Here is a 22,666-nt window from a genome sequence, read left to right on the forward strand (position 1 = left end):
TGAGTACTTATTAATGCTATTACCACGCTTGTACTGAATTAACACTTCAGCAAGAGTGTAACAGCCACGCTTGTTAACAACTGCTTCTGTAAATACTCTTGTATGTCACAAATAATAATTATAAAAATATATATTAAAAATAATAACAATTACAGCTACAACAGCTATGGTGTTTATAACTATGATAGTGTTAGCATCCCCCTCTCATATTAAACAATACCCAAACTGGATTCCTTAGGAAGCAAAACCAATGCATTTTTGGACTTTTCTAGGTCTTCACCGCATGAAGCCTTTTTACACACATTGGCCCACCACAGCCAGAATTGCTGTTCCTTGAATGGTGGGCTGCCACGCTGCGATGTCCTGGGCTTTTTCTGGCACCATGCGTCTGTACTTGGTAGTCAAGTTTCCACGTACCCACTCTGATTTCCAATATATTGTTCTCCAGTGCCAACAGAGGGTCCACTTTAAAGAGGCCACAGATAAGGTGATGAACCCAAACTGAATACCTGTTGAAGGAATGGACACACAACATGGAGTGGTGGATGGATGGAAGGACAACATCAATTCCTTTACTCCTGTAAAGAGAGAGGGGCAAATGATGAACTAATTCCCAAAGAGAATAGACATTCATGGTAATAATAATGTTCAACAGTGAAAGAATCCAAACAAAAGGCAAATATAAAATCCCTGGGAAGAAGACTAATTACAACCTGTTTCTTTCATGTATATACCCTTAGTAGGAGTAACATTCTTAAAAATATTCAACCAACCATAGTTATTTGCTCGTAATAAACTTGGGAATCTTGAGGCATATTATTCACTCTCGGTGTTGAAATAATACAATCTTGGAAGATGATTTGCAATTGATGATTAAAAAAAGAATATTGTGGATGTATCTAACAATTTAAATAGAAATAAAAATGTACCTTTGGGAAAGCTATGCATAGAGAATGTTGGAGGAAATACACTGAAGATATGCAAGTGAGCAAGCTCCCTTGAGTCTGGGAAGCTGAGTGCAGCACATTCAGAGGGTCTATGAAGTTATTACAAGTCACAGAAAGGTATGCAATTAAAGTGTCTTCCTAAGCAAAATATCCTTCTTCAGGAATTTTTATCTTGATATTTCTATGGTCTGTGTGGTCACAGGAAGTCAAAGTTATAGAAGTTCTTTTCTCTTTGTCTGTAATTTACATGGCATTGCTACAGACGGGGCAGCAGTGATTTGTGGTAAGTTGTTCCATGCGGTGGGGGAGCAGTTAGAAAAGATAAGGCCAGAGATCTAAAAGACTTTTAGACCCTCCCCTCCTAACTGGCAGACCTTTAAAGTAAACTAGCACAGGTATGTAACTAAGACAGTGGATGAGACTCAAATTTATAGCCCCTTTAGTGTTACAGCTCAGTCAAGGGTTAGGGACCACTCTGGCCAGTAACGGCAAGACCGTGGATGGGGTGGATGGGTAGGAGGAGCTGACATTTGCTTCTGACCTCAGAGGCAGGGTTGTGTTGCAGTAAAGCTGACAGTGCTGGAAAGATGCAGCAGGTCCACAGCCCAAAAGGAGCTGTTATATTCTGGGAGGTCAGAGAGCAAAACCAGAGTTAGTGACACCACAGGGTCAGCAGCATGGCAGCAGTGATTTCAGTATCTGTGTCCATAACCCACCTAACCCTATATGAACTCATCTGCCTACAGGGGGCAGGAAAGTAGCAGAAATGTGTGGAGTGGGTGCAGCCACTGGCAAGTTGGCAAGTGGACATCCGAAGGAAATGCACTGCTCACAGTCGCCATATTGGAAAGAGGGCCCCACACTGTCAGATCTCCTTCATATTCAAGAGAAGCCAGAAATTTAGACTTTATTAGCAATCAACCCAGTTCAAAACCAAGGAAAGATATCATTTACAATGACAACAAATGCACAGTCTATTCAGAAATAAATTAATGAAAAATGTTAAAATGATTCTGATAAATTACTTAAAAAAAGAAAAAAAGTGATGATTGAATGAACAGTAGAATGCACCATACTTTTCACTGGGCAGACTCAAATTTGGGGGACATAGAACATTTTTTCTCCAAAATAAATTTAGAATCTGAATGCAAATTTAGTTAATAATCCCAAATGGATTTAAGAAAAAAATCTGAAGGGTGATCCTAAAGTTCTTCCAGAAATATACAGAAATCTACAAATAAAATAATGAGGAGGGAGGTTTGAAATTGTAGTATTAGGGACATTCTGGAAAAGGATAAAATAGGACCAACTCTAGGAGGTACTAATCTATGGTCATGGAAACAGTATAGAAATAGTGCACTAAGGGTATGAATGAAATAGAAAACATTTCAAGAATAGACGTGGATATTTATGAGATTTTAGTAATATTAAAAACCTGACACTTCAAATCAGTGGATTCAAGTACTGGAGTAATTAGCTAAATCATTGGAAGACCTGGCACAGTGTCCTCACTTTGACATTAAAATAAATTCCAGATAATTTTTTAATTAAAGAATAAAACACCAGAAATAACCCAACATGATTTAATCTGTTCAGATATTCAAGCGAGAAGAACTTTCTAAAAAGCTTTTGGAACAAAGACCAACAAAAGCAAAGGGCTAGCAACTCAGCAAGGCCAGAAACGCCCACTGTAAAACAAAACTAACCCTCGCCCAAGCCTCTCTCATGGACCTGTATTGCTCTCTTATACTTTCTACACTTTCTTCTTCCCTTTAAAGTCCAGTTTCTTGGAGAAGTACCTTCGCTGATGACTCCTCCAGGGCTCAGAGCCCTGCATCCCCCATGGCCCTCACCACGGCACTGAGACAGGAGTTGCACTGTCTGTGGCTGCGTGTTTCAAACCAGTGGGCATTTTCAGCTCCTGTTTATTTGATTACCAGGTAGCTTTTGCTGTGGACAAAAATTTTCCTCTCAGTGGAATGTTTTCCCCCCTTAATTTTTGTTTTATTTAATAAATTTAAAAAGCCCAGGCAGAAAATTGTGTGTGCACATATGCACACACACAGAACTGATTTTTAAAGGCTACATAACTATAGCCCTCCTCCTCCTTTTCCCCAGGCTTGGCAATTAAAGGTGGGCTTTAGCTCTTGCTTTTATGCCCCACAAACCCCCCTTTCTCACTATGCTCCTTTTAGTCAGTGTTCAAATCCCTCTTAAGCCAGGTTACAGCCTTCTCTGTGTTGCCTCAACTAGTTTTCTCCCAACTGCTCTGCTATTCTTCTTTCTCTTGGTGGATTTCTCTTCTCCCATTTGCCATGTACATGGCCCTTTTTCCCAGGCCTCGTCGTCAATCCTCCACTTGGCAGGACTGAATCGCCCCACGGCCTCACCCGCAGCTCCTCTGAGCTCCTGACTGGTGAATCCAGCTTAACAATGCAATCAACCCTCAGATGTCCCATAGACAATTTGCACTCAAAATGCCACACACAGAACCATCCCCTCGAAACCAGCTCCTCCCCTTACACTCCCCCTACAGATCCGCTCTCCAGATGGGTCACTGGAAAGTCACCTCAGCAGCTCTGTGGCCCGCCGCCCCGGCCCTGCAGTCCCCTCTGCAGCAGTCACCACGTCTGCCGCCCATGTCTCTCTCCCTCTGCACAGGGCCTCTCTGCAGGCGTGTGCCACTTGTCTGGGCTACCTGCGGTGGTCCACGAAATATCCTTTCCCCACAAAATATGGGCCTCCCCCCAAAAATAGTATCTTCCATTCTCCTGCCAGAATAACCAGATCTTCTTCAATGTAAACATTATGCAATTCTCTTGCTTACAAATATTTCAATATATCCCTGTTTCTTTAAGGATACATTCAAGTCTAAGCACACAAGACCCATCATGACAGAGGCCTTGTGCACCTGATATTCCCACCTTGGATAATTTGTTCTAGCTGTACTTGTTGTTCTTCACTCTGGCCAAGCTACTTCATGCCGTGAACTCTTACATGCCTCTACCTCTCTGCATGAAGTGTCCACTCCCTCTACCACACGTTAGAGAGCTAACTTCCTTTCACGTATCAAAATTCAGTTCAAATATTTCCAGCTCTAGGAAGTCCGCTGTGTGTTCACCTGCTGAGCAATCCATCAACGACTCGCCAAGCCTTGCATGGCCTGGGGAGTGCAGACACCAAGTCTTACCAGTCTTGGTCTCCCCAGCAGTTGATACAGTGTTTGGCACAGCAGGTGCTCAGTGTTTGTTGGATGGATAAATGAATGGATCAGTAAAGAGATGAGAGGTCTACAATCCCCCCCCCCCAGTTACTCAGCTGCCATTTTGGGAAGTTCATTCTGCGGAGTAAAGGAATTGTCAGTGCAGGTGGTGGGCAGACAGAAAAAAGGTGAGGGCGTGAGGGAGACAGGCCGGGTCCTGGAGAGCACTGGAGCGGCGTGGGTGGGAGAGCACTGGAGAGAGAGTGAATGGAAGGGGCGGGTGCAAGGAGATGTTGAAGAACAACTGATATTAAATGCAGTAAATTAAATGGAGAACATAATATATGAAAGGAAGATCAAGTTAACACTGCAAGGGTGGAAAAGGCAGTACCAGAGATGAAGAGCTCACACTTCATCACTCACTGCATTTCACTTATGGCACCCACCCTCTGGGAAGGCATTTCCAAATTCTTGAGAGACTGGTGTTTGTGCTGTGGGTGCTCTAAGTACAAAACGGTATCTTATGGCTTCCAGATTTTAAGCCTGATACATTATTTCTCTTATGTCCCATGTCTGAGTTCTCAGACAGCAGGATCATTCGCTGGTGGGAGGAGAGCTATTGTGGTTAAAAACTCAGGGTTACTCTAATAATCTCAAAGGACAGTGGGGAATTCACTAAAATAAACAGAAGAGAAATTTCACTCAGAAAAAAGCATATGCCATATAGAAACTTGTGGGGACCTTGAGGGCAATGTTACCACCAACTCATCTAACAGTTGTATGTGAGTGTGTTGAAACTCCAAGCTCAAGTCACTTAAACACGTATGAGAACCAGGGTCCAGGCTGTGGTGCTCCGGACATGGACGGGAAGATGAAAAGCCTGACTACTGCCTCCGACAGGATCAGTCCAGCCGGGGAGCACAATGGACATGGACACGATCACGCACCATCAATACAAGAATCAAGTGCAATTCATGCCTAGAAAGGAGAGCAGAAAATCTCTAAAATGTGGAGGGGTTCCTGCCAAGGCTTGGCAAGAGTCCTTCCAGGCAGAAAAGCAGAGAAAGGTACTTCAAGCGAAGGAGACTAGGGTTGGTGGCTGGGTGCGAGGCCTAACGAAGTACGGGTGGAGGGCTCCAGGGTCATCTGTCAGAAGTTGTTCCCCTTCAGCAGCTAAGAGGCATAACTAAAAGGGCAGGTGGGGTGTCATTAATGATCATGGGGAAAACTGGGAGGAGGAAACTGAGGTCAGGAGATCACCACCAAAGGCACTTTATTTTAGAGGAACAAAAATAATTCAAAAAGCACTTGGAAGTTCTATCTCCCATGAATGAAAAGAACACAAAATAAGTTTCACTCCAGCGTTGAATACAGAATAACAGACTGCCTACTCTCAGAAATGGATTGAATTTTCTAATTCGTTAGGGATTATTTAGATAATAGGAAAATGAATAAATCTGAAAAATCTCTCTAAAATAGTTGTTACTCTATCCTGTTTTACAGGGTAGGGGGAGGCTGAATTATTTAATTGGTATATTAATGAAACTATAAAGGTCTAACTGTCCTATCAATTTCTCCCAAAAGCGTACAACTTTTCCTTTCAACGACCTTTATTTGACTTAACTAGAGCAATAACTTTCTTCCAAGGCTTTTTTCGTGTGTGTTAAAATACCAAATGCTGCCCCCAGAATGTTGTTGTTATTAATGCTGATAATAGCCCCAATAAGCCATATTTACCATTATCACTCATTTTGAAATAACAGGTCATTGGCTTATAGTCCTTTTGAAAATAAACAGAATAAACGAACATAACTTCTACACCAGAGACTGCAGCTGCACCCTTAGTGGAACCTGGTCATGAAACACAGCAAAAGCAAAGATGAAACCCAAATCAGGCACCAGGCCACAAAGCATAGCTGACTGAAGATGCCACAAGATGACCTTTCACTCACCGAGGGAACCAGATGTGTTTCCATATATAATATATATTTTTAAAAACAATTATTTTATATAAAGAATGTAATTTAGAAAAAAAAAAAACCCTCCAATTGTAGACTTATAAACAGGAAGCACAAAGGGGTGTCTTTGCAGACATGAACCCGCATGCATAAATGCAAAGCCTATTGACCAAAATCCTTTCCTGTCTCCTAAGCTTAAAAAAAAAAAAAATTTCAAGGCAGTGGTGAGCTGAAAGGGCTCAGATACAAAACGTGCACATCATCAGCCTTCTAGTAGATAAAAGTGTGCCATGCATAATAGAAAAGATGGTGTTTCCTATGGAAATCGATTTTGAGATGCAACCATTTAAAGGCAACCGAGAGCTCAAACCCAAGTTCAACCAAATAGAAACAGAGCCCAAGCCAAGTTACAGAAATGGACAAAGACATTGGAGAAGAAGGGGTTCTGTGCTCAACCGATACTCCAGATCAGCAAATTCATTCTGAATTCAAGCCAGTGATGTGCCAAGAGGTCACTCAAGGAACCAGGCAGAAACCATCGGCCAGAAGAAATAGGAACAATGTCAAAGGCAGGTGTGAGGTGTGGAAGGGGTGACCCTGTGACCCTTGCTGCCATGAGGCAGGATGCTCCTGCGGGCTTTCTGCACAGGCTGGCTGGCTCACATGACTCTGTTTAGAAGGATATCAGCCAACAGCTGTGCCACACGGGCTGCAGCCCGAGCTGAGTCCTATCTAGTAACGGTTCTGAGTTCATCTTTAGATGACATGACCAGAAGGATGTGAGAATCAATGGTGGAGACGTACCTGAATGAATATTCCATTTCATTCCTTGGCAGTAAATCTTCAGCTTTGTACAACATAAATATTGACAAAGATACACACAGACACCCTATTTGATAGCCTGACTGCATAATTGCATCTAATGGAGAAAAGCGGGCTCCGTTTCGGTATGCTAGGTCATTGTTTGGCTCCGTAACCGATGCTTCTGAGACACAAAACATACTCTAGTATAACCGACAGCACCGAAATCTCCACTGATGACTTGCTCATTTCATGGTATTCATAAAATAACCCCAGTTTGCCCATGGGATACAGATGGTTGTCCCGTTCCCATCGTGGGGTGGTCTGTTCTGCTCCCGAAACTGTGGTACCATTAGATTCACGACCCAGCTGCCAAACATATCAAATTATAAGGCAGGGTATTATCAGACCATGGTCATAAAAGTATTACTGACATTTCAAGCTGAACACATCATCTTCCCAAGGATTTAATTTCTTGTTTTCAGGATAAATTTCTTTTTATTGCTGCCTCCCTACCCCCAAATATTGTGAAAATTAGTCCTGACTACGTAGCTGGGTTTACCAAAATTGTAACGACTACTACTTTATCTCCTACCTCCTTTTCAGGTGGGCATTTTAGCTTTTAGTAGATACCTTCCCTCATTTGCCTTCCCCCACCCCCGCCATTTCTCTGCTATTATCCACCGTGGCCTTTCCAGTCTGAAAATCGTCAGAGAAAATAAGTAAAAGAAAGAAAGACAGGGTCTGTGAGCTGGTGATAAGTGCTGCGGAGGAAAATAAAGAGGGCGAGGAATGTGTGGTAGGGAGGAGTGGGGATAGGGCATTGACCTTTGAATAAGGCAAAGACGGAGGCATAGGGTTGGGCAGAGGGAACAGTGATCACAGGCCTGGAGGTCCCTCACGCTGGACAGACAGCATGCAGGCTGGTGTGGGCCAGGGTGAATAGGATATAAGTGGTGGTTTTGGGGGTGGAGCCTAAGAGACTGCAGTGAGGATGTGGGCATTTTTCCCTCTGAAGGAATTGCGGAGCCATGGAGGGTCACCAAGCAGAACAGTGATACTCTAATGTTGGATCAAACAGGTCCAAGACCCTAATTTAAGCTGAACAAATCAAGGGCCAATGAAGTGACATGCCGCCTCAAAGTCAGTGCAGAGCTTGAAAGAAACACAGCCTCGACTCGCAGCCCAGTGCTCTGCCCCCTCCTGGATGCTGTCCCAAAGAGCTGTCTCTAAGGTTACCTTTTTTCCTCACTCAGAGGCTTGTGGGCCAACTGAATGCTTCCCCCTTTTTCAAATGGCAATTTGTCCTGAAGTGAAATCGGAGTTGGCAGTGAAACAAGGCATGGACTTGTAGCCTACAGAGCTGTTGTCCCTGTAAGCAATAGCCGGTGCGTGGTTTACTCGTGGAGTCCAGCAGAATAGAGAGAGCAACAACAGACAGCTTAGCGTCTGGCTGAGGTTCGGCTGACTGCACTGCACGTTTGGATGGTTTTCAAATTTGGACAGTGAGGCGGCTTCACACGAAAGGCAGGTGTATACATCATACATGCCCACACGTCTGTATGCACACACACGTGGACACACACAGAGTATATGATGTGACTTGTAAAGAGCTGCCCCTGCTTGGTTTCCCACGGCCTCTGATCTCAGCGTTAACCTTTCCCTGGCCATGCTCCCAGGTTTGCTACGAGATTTCTTTACAATGGAACATGCCCTTCGCTTCACAAACTTTCCCCACTTCTTTCTTTCAATGACATTAGGGGAAGAGGCGGGAGCTCTGGGAAGTGGTGTGGTTATGGACTCGAGATACCTCTGAATCTGAATCCACACTTCATGGCTTATTTGTTATTTAACTTTATTTACATTCCAAATGCAATTGTTGTGGATCTCAGATGATTTACACTTACTGCTATGGCAGAATATTGTGGTTAGTAGACCCACCTCTGGATCCTCTTATTCAAAACTTTCTTCTAATAATTCAGATATTACTATATCACAAGTGCCCATTTCTATATTTTGATATCTGCTTTTCAGTATAATTATCTTTCTTCTTTATTCTCTAAATCTTATGATTTTAAAACATTTTTCTGAGAAGTGGTCCACAGGCTCTTTACTTATGATAAGTTTATAAAGAGATCCTGGAGATCAATACCACATTTAAATTCTGAGATAAACTCAACTCTGTCATATACATGGCTAGGTTTAGTCTGCAAATACTTTGTTTACTAATTTTTGCATCAAACAACAAGGTCCTCCTGTATAGCACAGGGAAGTAAATTCAGTAACTTTTAATAGCCTATAGTGAAAAAGAATATGACAAGGAATATATATATATATGTATGTATAACTGAATCACTATGCTGTACACCAAGAATTAACACAATATTGTAAACCAACTATACTTTCAACAAAAAACTTTGAAATAAAATTGGGAGATGAAACTTCCACTGCCTATGCTGCTGTCAGGATGAAAAGATTCAAAGCAGGCCAGGTATTAGCAACCCCCCTAACACATCAAAACCCCATGTGGGACCTTCCTTTTGAGCAGCACAGGCTAACCGGATGTGGTCACCTGTAAATAGGGTTGAAGTCACTAAGAACATTGGCTTGGGAACGCCGTGGCCAGAGGGGTGGGAGTCACTGCAGCACCTACGAGAATGACGGGGACAGCCTGCTGCTCAAGCCGCTCCCCAGGCCGCAGCCCAGAGCGCTGCAGTCAGGTCTGAGGTCCGGCCGGGAGCGCGCAGCTCCACAGCCCCTCGGAGCCCTGCGGTGCGGGTGGCGCTGGGACCGCGCTTGTCCATCATCCTCCCTGGCACCCAGACTCGGGAGTCTCCTGGGGGAATTTTTCTCTGCCTCATACTTCCTGTCTCAGCCTCCTGTGGAATCCGGTCCATGCCCCAGGGAAGCAGGGCTTTTACCCTCCGGGACCCAAATCCATCACGGTTTGGATACAGGATGAAACTTCCATGTTAACTCAACTGTCGCTCCCTTCTTGTGCTGAACTGCCCTCCCCCGTCAATGGCATTAGGTTATATTAGAAGTCCCGACTTGCTTGTCCTTAGCTAAGACTCTGAGCCTCTTGCTCAGTCTTCCTGAGTGGAACCACTCTTCTGTGGCAGAAAAGCTTGGGTGGTCATCTATGCATCATTGTCCTCGGTCTTTTGGATTTTCTGTTGGGATATGGTTCTCGTGCAGGGATATCAATTTGCAAATGAGAAGCACCTGTAGACATTTTGAAAAATACAGACACTGGATCCGCCCCCCTCTATAGCCAAGGCTGGAAGCTTTCTCCCTCTAGCAGGGGTTACACAATCATGTGCTTGGGAATTGACCACACATGTTGGCATAATCACAGTAAATTTCCCTTTACTCAGTGCTTGCCACGTGGCATTTTCTACTTCATGTTGTCTTTGTACCTTCATTATCACATCTAATCCCTGCATTATAGATTATCACCGTTTCGGTTGAGGACACTCCCACTTGCTAATCTTGAATACAAGTATCTTTGATTCTCTAAATCTATTTCATTCTTGAGTTTCCTGTTCCTGAATTTAAAGAGTGAATTATGGACACGTGTATTTAAAATTCTCTTATTATATGTATCTGACTCATCCTCTAACCAATTCATATCTGGAAAAGAGAGATTTTCTCTTTTAAACATTTGCAATTTCTTATTATATAGTCGTGCATACACACGGTGGAAAATGTAGAAAACATATAAAGTAAGAAAATTACAGCCATACATTATCTAAACACCAAAGGACAATGCTATGTCATTTTGGGCATTTAACTATTTTTCTTAATATTTTATCATAAAATTTCCCTAGGGCAAGTTGCTTAACCCTGGAATTGTACTAGCCTTTTGTCAAGTACAGAATAACATTCCCAGAAATGACCCCAATATCAAAATAGTATGTGAGGCTGGGAAGGCCACAGGGCTCTCAGCTTATGCTCTGAGTCCTACAAAGAATGCTGTTAATTCACTGATGTCACGCATCTGATGCCTGTGAGTCACTCACCCACTCAGCTGGCTCGGACTGAGACCTACTTTATACCAGCTGCCGATCCAAGTGCTGGGGAGACCCCAGAGGGAGCCTGGATCACGGCATCACTGTCCTTCTTCATTTGCTCCCAGAATCCTCCTCAAGAAGTCCACATGGAATTTGGAGTATGGAGGCAGGTGAGTTATGGTGAAATTCATTTCATTATGTTCCTTTAGACATATTTAAATAGCATGAAAATAGTCGCTAATTTTGATAAGTTTTCTTTTGCCTTCCTATGTATTTTTGAGGATGGGTATAGTTTGGGGCAGCAAGAGTAATTGATAGATCTCTGGTATGTTAGGATTTTCTATGAAAAATTAAGAAGGAAACTGGCACCTTATACAAAGAGAAGAGGCAGTGAGGAAAACGCAAGCCACCCTCGAACTTAGCTACAATTCAGCATTCCTGGTTTTCAAACAAGAGAAACATAATTCAAAACAAATTTCCTAAATACTTCAGCCCAGAGTAGAAATACATGGAGACAAAGTTCAGCTCACTGGAACCTACAGCAATGTGCTTACTTAAGTGAAGGTATAAACAGACCACAGATACTATAATGCATCCTTTACTTTAAACTAGTTCATGTGAGCCAGTTTCATTTCACATGAATTGCTCAGTACCAATTTAGGAAATATATCCTTCTCCTTGATTGGTAAAAATAGCTCACTGATAACCAGATTCAACAAAATTTACTGTTAAATAATTAACCTATTTCCTTCAGGAAATGCTTTTGAGTAATCTGAGTTAAGTATTTCCTCTATCTGATCTATTTCTTTTCACAGAGAAAAACAGTATTATTTGCACATGAGCTACTTTTACTCCTCTGGAAAAATCTGACTGTGAGCTCAGGGTAAGAGTTGTCTACTGCACAGTAGGGAAAAAAAAGATTCATTTCACAGCGAAGATCAGAATCTTTCTTTTTTGAGGGGCGTGGTGAGCTGGGGGACAAGGGAAATGCCTTTGTTTAGAGACAGACCCCAGTAATCCATACTGAAGCTGAAAGATGAAGCCCTTGTGAAGAAATGTGGAAGGACACACTGACACCCAAAGGTGTTCACTCGGCAAAAACAGAAAGAAAGAAAGAAAAAATAATTTAACTGCCCTATAAAAAGAATGGACAGAAACTTGGTAATAAGGGAGAGAGAAGGAAGGTTAGGGAAGGGAGGAGAAACAATGAAAGGGAACTTGGATGCGGTGGGCAGAATAGCAGGTTTCTGGAGCCTACAATGAAGGATGATAAGAAAAAAAGTAAAGTTTAAAAAGTAACAAAGTTTAAAATAGTTTAAAAATTAAAAAATGAATTTAAAAAATAATTTTTTTTATAGTGGCATGGAAGATTTTAAAATGATGGAGGTTTTTTATTTCAAAATTCAAGTTGTTTGAGTTTCTCCACCATGCTCCAAACAACAGTAAGGCCTGCTTGTGTAAGTGGTTTTGGGGGACACCACAGAGAGGGGTGAGCTCTGCCGTTAGGTAGGCCAGGAGCAGAATGCTGGTGTGGAAGGCAAGACAGAAGAGATATCAACAGTTTCATGAGGACAGAAAATCAAAGCCAGAAATTATTTTAAATAGATTAGTGTGGTAGGCAGAAAAATGTTCCCCCTCAAGATGTCTATGTCCTAATCCCCAGAACATATGAAGAGGTCAGGTTCCCTGGCAAAGGGGGCCTATGTTTGCAGATGCGGTTAAAGTTGCTAACCAGCCGACTCTAAGAGAGATGAGCTGGATTATAGAGGTGGGCCCAGTGTAATCACCAGGGTCGTTAAAGGAGGAAGAGTGAGGCAGAAGAGGGGAGAGAGAAGAGGAGATGTGACCACAGGATCAGAGTCAAAGGCACAAAACCATGCTGACCTTGAGAGAGAGAAAAGAGGTCACAGGCCAAGAGATGCAGGTGGCCTCTGGGAGCCAGAAAAGTCAAAGATACATGTTCCACTGAGGCCTTCAGAAACAGCCCTGCCAATACTTTGACTTCAGCAGGCTTTGCGTTCAAGAACGCTACAAGGTTAAATTTGTGTTGTTTAGTGGAGACTTTTTCTTTTTTCTTCCTACTACCATGAGGTTTGGGGATACTTGTTACAACAGCAACATAAAGCAAATACTGTAAGCTCCTTGAAATGTTCAGAAATTACAGATAACACTGGACTGTCCACGTTGATATAGGATTGGGGTTATTTGAAAATCAAAAGGACAGTGTGACCTTTGCTAACATCTGCTTTTCTCATTTTTAGGAAGAGAACAGTAAGTCAAAACTTCTGTAGTTATTATTTTAGACAAGTGTCTCTTAAAACATTATGTAACCCTGTGCCTTAGGAACCCAAGAGAGTCTCTGTTCTTAGAAGACCATGGATTCAGAGAGATAGGGTCTTATTTGTGAGTCCCACAGTGGTCTCTTATTGGCAATGAGATCTTGGGCAAATCACTTACCCTCTTTAAGCCACAGAATCTTCATTTGCAAAAGGAAGATAAGAATAAGGATTGTTTGGGTGTTTAAATTGTACACACAGATGCACGCACACACACACATACATGTACAACATTTAATACAGTGTCTAGCACATACTAGGCACTCAACAAATTCCTGTTATAGATTTTTAAATGCATGTGTAAAAGGAAGAGAAAGTTGTGGGAAGTTGTGGGAAAATTTAGTTCACGGCCCCAAAAAGGGCCATCTCTCAAAGGGCTCTAATCAGCCCGTCCCTAATGATGGGCTCATAAGCAGAAACTATAGCACTTGGGGATTTAAGTTAAACATAAAAAGGAAGGTATCTAAGCATAATTATTAAACAGCAGGTACGTTTACACTGTTGGCTGGATCATCTTATCTGGAGAGCTTTAACAAGCAGAGAGTCTCCCCTGTTTTAGAGATGGGCACGCAGGAAAATGACATGGATGGGTGGGCCGTTCTCACCCCAAGATCACGTGACTTAGTACTCACGGAAGTAACACCTCTTGTATGTTATTCCAGATGGACTGTCCTCCCATGATTATTGTCAGCTGTGTCTTCAGTTCAAGGAGACAGCCACCTGGGTCACACTGGAATATTAGAAAGAAAATCTCATTTAAATTTTAGATAGCTCTAACATGAAATAAAGTCATTATTATATGCCTAAAAATGTCTAAGGAACAGAGAGTAAAGACACTCTTCATTGGGCAAATAAGAGAAAACATGAAACGGTCAGACTGTCAGAACACGAAGCTGTATTCACACGTCTTCATTTCTGTATTTTCACAGCCAATACACCAGATCTCCCAGCTAAGTCACAAATCTGCCCTTAAAGAATGTGATGTAGAAACACGAGGAGAAGTAGTTGACAAACAGGAACAAGAACACCTTCATGGCTAGGTTGTTCTCATAGTCAGTCTGGTCCTTGGGAGCTCTGCAGCTAGAATAAAGAAAAGTTAATTCTGTAAAACTGTGAACAGCTTTGAGACCCTCATCAAAGCCACGGACACATGAGTTAACACGGTAAATATGTATATATATATATGTATATATACACACACAATTCACACTGTTTTCATTTAAGCTGTTTTGAATTCCTTAACATAGCTACTATATTAATTCCAAGTGTACACACTGTTGTAAGAGTTTCTTCCCACTATGAACGCAATATTCCACAAGGCAAAAAAGAAAAAAGTCAGCCGTTCCTTAAAATTTATAAGCACAACAGTATCCAATGGGCAAGAACTGTCCTCTGTCAGGTGTAAGTTGACAGAAAGCTACTTTTAAACATCCTGCTAAATGATATTCTCTTGTCTCCCTGAACGGCAGGAAGGTAGGACTATTGAAGAAAACAAACAAAACACGGGGCAACTTGCTAGAAGCATTTGGGGAACATAAAACGGGTCATCCTCCTAGTTCAGAATTTGAATTGGTTTTAGTGTTTTCAGAAGATGACCACTGAGCAGACCACTGGGAGAACGACCCAGCCACATGCAGCGGGTCGGAAGCACTTAACTTGGGCCGCTAAGCCACTGGCTGGGATACAAGCCAGAGAGAAGAAACATTTATTATAGAAGCCACAGCTGATGAGAATGGAGCTACACTAACAGGAACAGCATGCGGGGAAGACACATAACACTGTGATTACCTGTCCTCTCCATAACGCACAAGCAAATCTGCCACTGGAACCACGACCCTCTTCCACTTATTTGCAACACAGAGACTATTTACTTTCAACAATAGGGTATATGATCTAATGTAATTGAAATTATTATTAAGCACTGACCTGTTTACACAGAGCTTGGACATTCTAATGCTTCCTTTTTCCCTTTTACTAATGCAAAGCTGGAGCTAATTCACTTCTCGCATAGGCTAGAGAAAATACGTTTACACTTGAAGTTTTCTAAAGACTGTAATGTACTGGAATTGAAGTGCCTACAAGATACAGTCTCTGTTTTGACCTGGTTCTAAAACTGGTGTAGAAATGACCTCAGCTACAGGAGGAGCTTACCAGAGTCAGTCATCATGATTGCCACTTTCTCATATATGGCGTTCAGGGTCACGATGATGATAAAACTGATGAGGGAAGCAGTGATGGGCGTGGCCCACCTGCACAGTCAGGTACTTCTGGATTGGGTCTCTTCCATTCAGGTTCTTGGAAAGTTTTGCAGAAAATACAATGAACACTGAAAGCCCGTAGACAATGATCCCAATAACTGAAGCAATGGTCAACAGGACCTGACAACCCAAAAACCCAGCAGCATGAGACTCACTAATGATCGTATTTTTACACAGAATACTTGCCCCCAACCCACGCTTAAACAGACAACATGCATGTGCTGTAAACCTCACATAAACGTGAGAAGTGATGTAAATCGCACTTAAATGCCACAAGAGACGTGAATATCAGGCATGTTAAACTTTAGGGGAGGAGGAATGAAAGATGTCAAAAAGAATGAGTGCATCCACTAATGTAACATGCTGACAGCAGGAGCAGCTGAGTGCAGGGCATAGGGAATATATGGGAACTCCACTTTCTGTGAATTTTTCTGTAAACCTAAAACTGCACTAAAGAAGGAAGCCTGCTAAGTATATCTTTAAATGGCTGAAAATGGAGTAACTGGTGGCATGTTCTTTTGGAGACAATTCTGTGATAGCAGAACCAATGAAAATACCCCTTCTACATCTATAGAATTACTTAGGTTATGAACTAGTTGTAACCCATGAAGGGGATACGCTTCCTTTCAAGGGAGAACCTATCACTGATTCAGGGGTCAGCAGGTGCTAGCTGTCATCTTCATTCTGAATAAGACCAGTGAAGCTGTGTACATGCCACGAAGTAAATACTGGAAGTGACAGCAAGTCTCTGCTGATGAAAGCTTCACATGCTTTTCGTACTCCTTGAGATCTTAAAATGGCAGGTATTCATACTCCCTGCATTTGCACAAGGTTCATGTCCCTGAACCATTGTAGTTCTGACTGTGTGGACCCAAGGGCAACGGGGGTGTCTGAAACATAATTTGCACGTGGCTGATAGGGTTTCAGCTCCTCACTAGGCAGGTATTTTTCTGCCCACTGAAGAATGCACATTAAAGTTCCCATTTTTAAACTGTTTTCCTTCCATCTACCTTCTTGGTCATAGTCCAGAAGCATGTACTCAGTGTCCCTGGCCGCTCCTGATGGCTGCCCCAGAGAGAAAGCTACAAAGATTGTGAATTTCAAGACTAAGTGAACCACATCATGTTATTTACAGTAACAGCGGGAGGCTGGCTTGCACCTGCAGGGGAGAGCAGAGGGAGTGTTTACAAGCCCCTCCTGGAGCCACACTCCTGCATCTGGATCCCAGCTCCGATGCTAGCTGTGGGGCCTTGTGCAAATTTCTTAACCTCTAGGGGCTTCAATCTCCTCACCCATATAATGGGTGGATAATAATAGCAATTTATAGGACTATTGTGATGAGTCAATGATTTACTAATTGTGAAAACATTTGGGACATTAACCACAGGCATGTGAAAAACTCTACCTAAGTATTAGCTATGAATATGGTGACCAAAGTCTTAAAAAGGTGTTTTTCTTAGTTTTTAAACCATCAGTTTGTAGAGAAAGCATTTTATTTCCTCCTCTACTCTCTTTCCTCATCCTTTTCTTCACAGTTAAGGCTTCATGATTGTGAAAGGAATAACTTTTTTGTGTGTGTGTGATTAAATGTGAAAATTAGTTATGACTGAGAAAAATGTATTATAGAAGGTATATTAAGCCTTCCTCTCTTCTACAGCACATATAGGCCATTTAAATAGTATGCATTTTTAAAAAGTCTGCATAATAATTTTTTAATTATGTATTAAGTAATCATAATAGTTAAGATTTTTAAAGGCTTACTATTGCTTCAGCACACATCTATTTTTCTAAATCCTCACAATCACCCTGTGGGGAAGGTAATATTATATCTCTTTTACAGATGAGGAAGTGGAGCCACGTGGAGATGATGCAATTTGCCCCAAATGAAGCAACTATTAAGTGAAAGAACTGAAATACTCAAAGAGCCCAAAGACACACTAACTGTATAGCACTGTCTCCTACATGGTCAGTGAAATCAATTCTAATTCATTTCAGAACTTTTACAAACTTGAATCATTTCCATTTTTCTTCCAAGCAATTAATGGGTTCAATATTTCTAAAGAAACAGGAAAGCTTTCCATTCTCCTTCCTCAAGTTTCTTCTTACTTATCATCTTTTCTGATCATAACTTTAATATTTGCTCATTAAAGAAAATTTGAAAGTACTCAGTAGTGGACAGAACTGCTGTCCTGGATCTGTCCCCAGTCTTAGAAGAGGACCCAGATTTTGCTTTAGGATAAATAACCTCCCTTCTGTTTTTAGTCCTGTGATTTAAGCTCGATTGACCCACTCTTTCTGAAGCACCAGAGGTAGATCTCAGTTGGTTTAGACAAATAATACCCCTCATTCTATTGGCCTCGCACATGATTTGAGAATTGGCAAATAACCCAGTAAGAGCCACTATTATGTGAGGAGATACGTGCTGGTGCCCATGTGAATGATAAGCTTCCTCTATCAAGAGAGGAAGCTGCCAAAAGAGAGCTCTCTTTGTTTGGATGGATGTGTGATCTGGGATGCTGAGTGCCTAGAAGCAGCGTGCTGAGACATCCTTGGACACAGAATGAAGACAGGACAAAAGCAGCCCTTGACATCATCTGAGCTACAGTATCTCTCCTTGACTGAAGCCAGACCTCAGACCTGAGGTTTTCATTTACAGGAACCAATAAATCCCATGCATCCCTATTTTTTGGTTGTTGTTTAAACACATTGGAGATTGATTTTGTCACCTACAATCAAAAGACTCCAACTCTGAAAATGAGTAAAAAATAAAATGAGAAAAATGCTTCCACCTTTAGACATAATTCCTTCAGAACTGTGCATTGTTTGTATATTACAAATCATTTTATATATTAATTTTATTCTCAAGCCTAACATAAGTATAACACTTTGACATGTCATAAAATATTTTCATGGACACAGTTTTTCATGGCTGCATATTATTCTACTATGTGAAGGTTTGGAAGAATATTTTGGCTGAGATTTTATATATATATACATATAAATGAATGTCTGTGACTTGCATCCATACTGACTTTTCCCTGCCATTTTGAAATACTTCCTGATTAAAAGTTTTTCAAAGCTGAATTAGTGGATTAAAGCATATGAATATTTTTTACTCTTGATATGAAATGCCGGACTGCTTTCTAAGAAGGCTGGAGGTGTACAGCAGAAATTAACACAGCATTGTAAATTAACCATACTTCACAAAAAATATCCAGTAACCTAGGCATGGGATTGGTGATCACTGGCACTTCATCCTCATAAACAGAGCTGTGTCACTTGAGAGGTGGAAAACTATTTCATTTTGATGTGCACTGACTGAATTACCATTGGGGTGTGACATCTATTTTTCCATTTGTGAATGTGTGTTCATCTTCTCTGACTTCTACGCCCCTGAGATTTTTTCACGTTATCTTTGAAGTGATCTGAACTCTCTATGTATTGAAGGAATTAGCCCCTTGTCGGATTTGTAAACAAGTAACATCCTCTGGTGTTTTGCTTAAAATTAGGATGCTTCTGATGCATGGAATTCTTTATATATTTTCCTCTGAAAATTACTGTTCATCTAGAGGTTGTATATTCATCCATATTAATTTCTATTTTTTTCTAATTGTGTTGCTTTTTTAAATGTTTATGGAATTTATCACAATATATGGTTCACAGTATGATTTCAATCATTTTTCCCCCCAAGTAGCTAACAAGTGTTCCATTTAGTGAATAACCTTTATTTATCTCCCTGATTTGTAATGTCTTCCATCTCTTATATTAAATTATTATTGATATCAGAGCCCATATCTGGACTTCCTGTCCTATTTTCTAATCTGGCTATTCTTGAACTAGTAAAATGCTCATTATCTTATTAATTATTATATTACTAATATGATTTTATTCAAAATAAACCCCAAATCAATTTTATAATTTCTGATATTTTGGAGATATGATCTTTTAATCTAGAATCATGTGATTAATGCATAATTTATATCTTTCAGTAGTTTTTATTTTTAATTTTATTTTTCATAGTTCCTGCTATCCTTTTGTTAAGCTATTCTTAGATATTTTACCTTGGTTGTTACTCTTGGAAAATTTTAGAATTCTTAATGCCTCCATCTGGTCTCTTATTCAGACTCTGGAGAATCCTAAACCACTGATCTGATTTTAACAAATGAGGTGAAAAGAATTGGGGAAAGCACTGTGAGCAGAAGAGACGGTGGAACCTCCAGAGTGGTGCCCTGCGTTGGCTCAGATGTTCTCTGGAAAAAGTTTTCTCTATGAGACTACATATTTCCCAGCTTGACTTTCAGTTTTCTCAGCATTTCACATTAGATTCTAAAATGTCTGTGGCAGGTTCTTACCCAGAAAAAGAGCACTTGCACAAAGGGTTATATGTATAGACTTTCCCCAGGTGGTAAAGGGAACACGCTCTTCATCCTAATTTAAAAAAACAAGTTTAGTCATTCAAGTGATTACACCAATGAAATGATTTTTCTCCTAACTGGTCACTAAATCCTAAACATAATTTTAAAAAAATAATAATTTTCAGGCATAGCCTCCTTATTTGTAACTGCATGGGCTTTTTTCCTTCTTTTTTTTCTTTTCTTTTCTGTTAACGATGGCAAACACAGAACAAAATATGTACAGTGTTCATTTTAATACTATTTTTTTGAAAATGCACATGTGAACAGTAAGCTTTTTCCCTGCCATTGTCTGAGCTTGGGGGTCTGGGTACCTGACAAGGCCAAGCTGTAAAGCTCTACTCCTGAGCTTGCCTTAGATTTCAGATGAGATGTTAGTGACAGCTTAGAGTCCGTGCAGGACAGAAAGTTTCACAGGTGTCTGCAGCTACCAGGTCTCCACTGTGTGTTCCTTGGTTGCGCTTTATGTGTTAATTAGCTAAAACTATAAAGTTTTATATTTTCCATTTTAGAGTTTATATTTAGTTTTTTTTAGAGATAAAATCAGTAAGACTCAAGATTTACCTGGATTATAAAAGCAGATATAGTATAATAATAGGTGGATCTAAGTACATGGCCCTCCCTCTGTGCCAGGAAGTCTTCCAAGTAGATTCTGTACATTAATTCGACCCGTCCTTACCACAGTCATGAGGAAGCAAAACTCTTATTTTTATTTTATAGGAAACTATGGCACAGAGAAGTTAAGTTGTCCAAGATCACTCAGGAATCAAGCTGCTGTGTTCAAATATGAATTTAGGCAACTTCATTCCCAAGGTCTCACTACCACAACACTGGCCTCTAAAAAATGGAGCATGCATTTGCAATTAAAGTAAAATGCTTCAATTAAAAACTAAAAAAATAAATAAACAATTTTTTAAATAAGGAAGAATGATAAAGTGAAATGAATCTTCATCTTCAATTTTTCAACAAGCATGTTCCAATGAAAATTTAAACCTATTAGTTGGCAATTTTAAATTTAAAATTGGCAGTTTAAATGACTAAAAAACTCTTCTTCAGTATTTTTTCTGTGCTGCCAGTATGATACGTTTTTGTTTTTCAGGACTCAAAAATATTATGAACATCTAATTTTGTCTACGTTTCAGCTTTCATCTCTGGATGTACAGTCTTTCACCAACATATGATTTGACCCACATCTTCAGTTGTAAACAATGGGAAATATTCATAATGGGGATTATTAGAAGCTTATTACATTGTAAAAGACAAATGTCCCTTTCTATTGGTAGCTGAACCTCATTTTTTTCCATTTATAAAAAGAGGAGTTTGACCTGCTCCCTCCAGACCTTTTCAGTGCCAGCATTCTGTAGATCTGTGATTCAATTTATAAAGTCTATAGTTGGAGATATTTTCAGATGCCCCTAGTAAAAGCATTTTCTTTCCAAGTGTTATTCACGCTCACAACCTACTGTCCTGCTGCTGCTGACTGCAAGTACCATCAGCTCTAAATTTTCTCAGCTGATGGAAAGAAGCAGTAATACATATGACTCAAAAAATCATTTTTTCATAGCTCTGGAATGTTGATACAAAGATATATAGTTTTATGTTTTTAATTTTGCAGCAGGAGTGGCAGCAATAAATTTACATTTCCAATTATATAAAATGCCTAGGTTAAACACTGCTCAAACACTGATGGCACCTCAACAAAGGTTTCCCTTCTTCTTCTACCCTTTCTCTGACTTTAGGATGAGAGCCACGCTGCTTTGTGCGCATCTCAAACGGAAGTGGGAGCAGTGACCGGAACTTAGTTCAAGACAAAGGGGCACCTAGCCTACGATGAAAAGGAGGCCGCAATAATGAAGGCACATGTGAAACAATGGGAGTCAACTATAAAACCAGTGTGTCTTTCCTTCTATATCCATGTCATAGCGGCTAATTTTTTTTTGCATTTTTTTATTGGTGTTATGAAAGGATACAAATCAATGCCTCTTTTCTTATATATTTATGCCAGACTTTTTCTTTTCCCCATTTTTACTGTTATTATGAAGGAAGGACCACACTTCTCTTCTGTGTCCACCATTCCAGGCAGTGCTCCTTCAACTTGGCTGCACATTAGAATAACCAGAGGAGCTTTAAAAACTTCCCTATGCCAGAATGCACCCCAGGCCACTAAGTACCATCAGAGTTTGCAGTGATGGAATCCAGGCACCAACATTTTTTAAGGTCCCCTGGTGATTCCAACATGCAGGCAAGGCTGACAAGTCCAGAAGTAAACAGATTAAAGTGCATCTAAACAGCACCCACTTTTCCTGGGTAATCTCATCTATCTCCACGTGGGGACACCGCACCTCCTATTCTGGCCGGACTTGTTCTTCCTGCTCAACCGTGTCCCATTTGTACTAAAGTTCTGCCTGGCGCCGCTTCCAGATCTCCAGAAGTAAGGTGACTAAGAGAGAGAGAGAACAGCAGAATGTGGATCTTCAGTGATGACTGACGCTTCAGAAATCTGTACTTAATATTTATTACCCTTAACACTTTGGTTAATGGTTAATGAAATCAGATTTTATTTATAGGCAATACTAAAGAGAAACATGAGTTAATGCCTTTTTTTAAGAAAAAAGAAAGTGTAGATAACTTATTGAACTTGTGAAAACAGACTATCTAGCTCTCTAGCTCAGGGGAATGGTAGTAACGTGATGGTCAGAGGCAGGTGACTGTGTTGATGATAAAGTGCCTGCTACCAGC

The 22,666-nt window shown here is 40.8% G+C and overlaps 1 long non-coding RNA gene across 1 annotated transcript; it reads right to left on the reverse strand.

Moving 5' to 3' along the window:
- Positions 1–339: 339 nt before the first annotated feature.
- Positions 340–20,724, reverse strand: LOC106730943. The gene is made up of 5 exons (XR_004325979.1): positions 19,868–20,724; positions 15,409–15,635; positions 14,161–14,337; positions 13,890–13,987; positions 340–578 (listed from the first exon to the last, which is right to left on the reverse strand). It is a non-coding gene; the product is annotated as an uncharacterized LOC106730943 (long non-coding RNA).
- Positions 20,725–22,666: the final 1,942 nt, after the last annotated feature.

The sequence above is a fragment of the Camelus ferus genome, chromosome 14 (assembly GCF_009834535.1).
Source record: "Camelus ferus isolate YT-003-E chromosome 14, BCGSAC_Cfer_1.0, whole genome shotgun sequence".
Classification (NCBI taxonomy): domain Eukaryota; kingdom Metazoa; phylum Chordata; class Mammalia; order Artiodactyla; family Camelidae; genus Camelus; species Camelus ferus.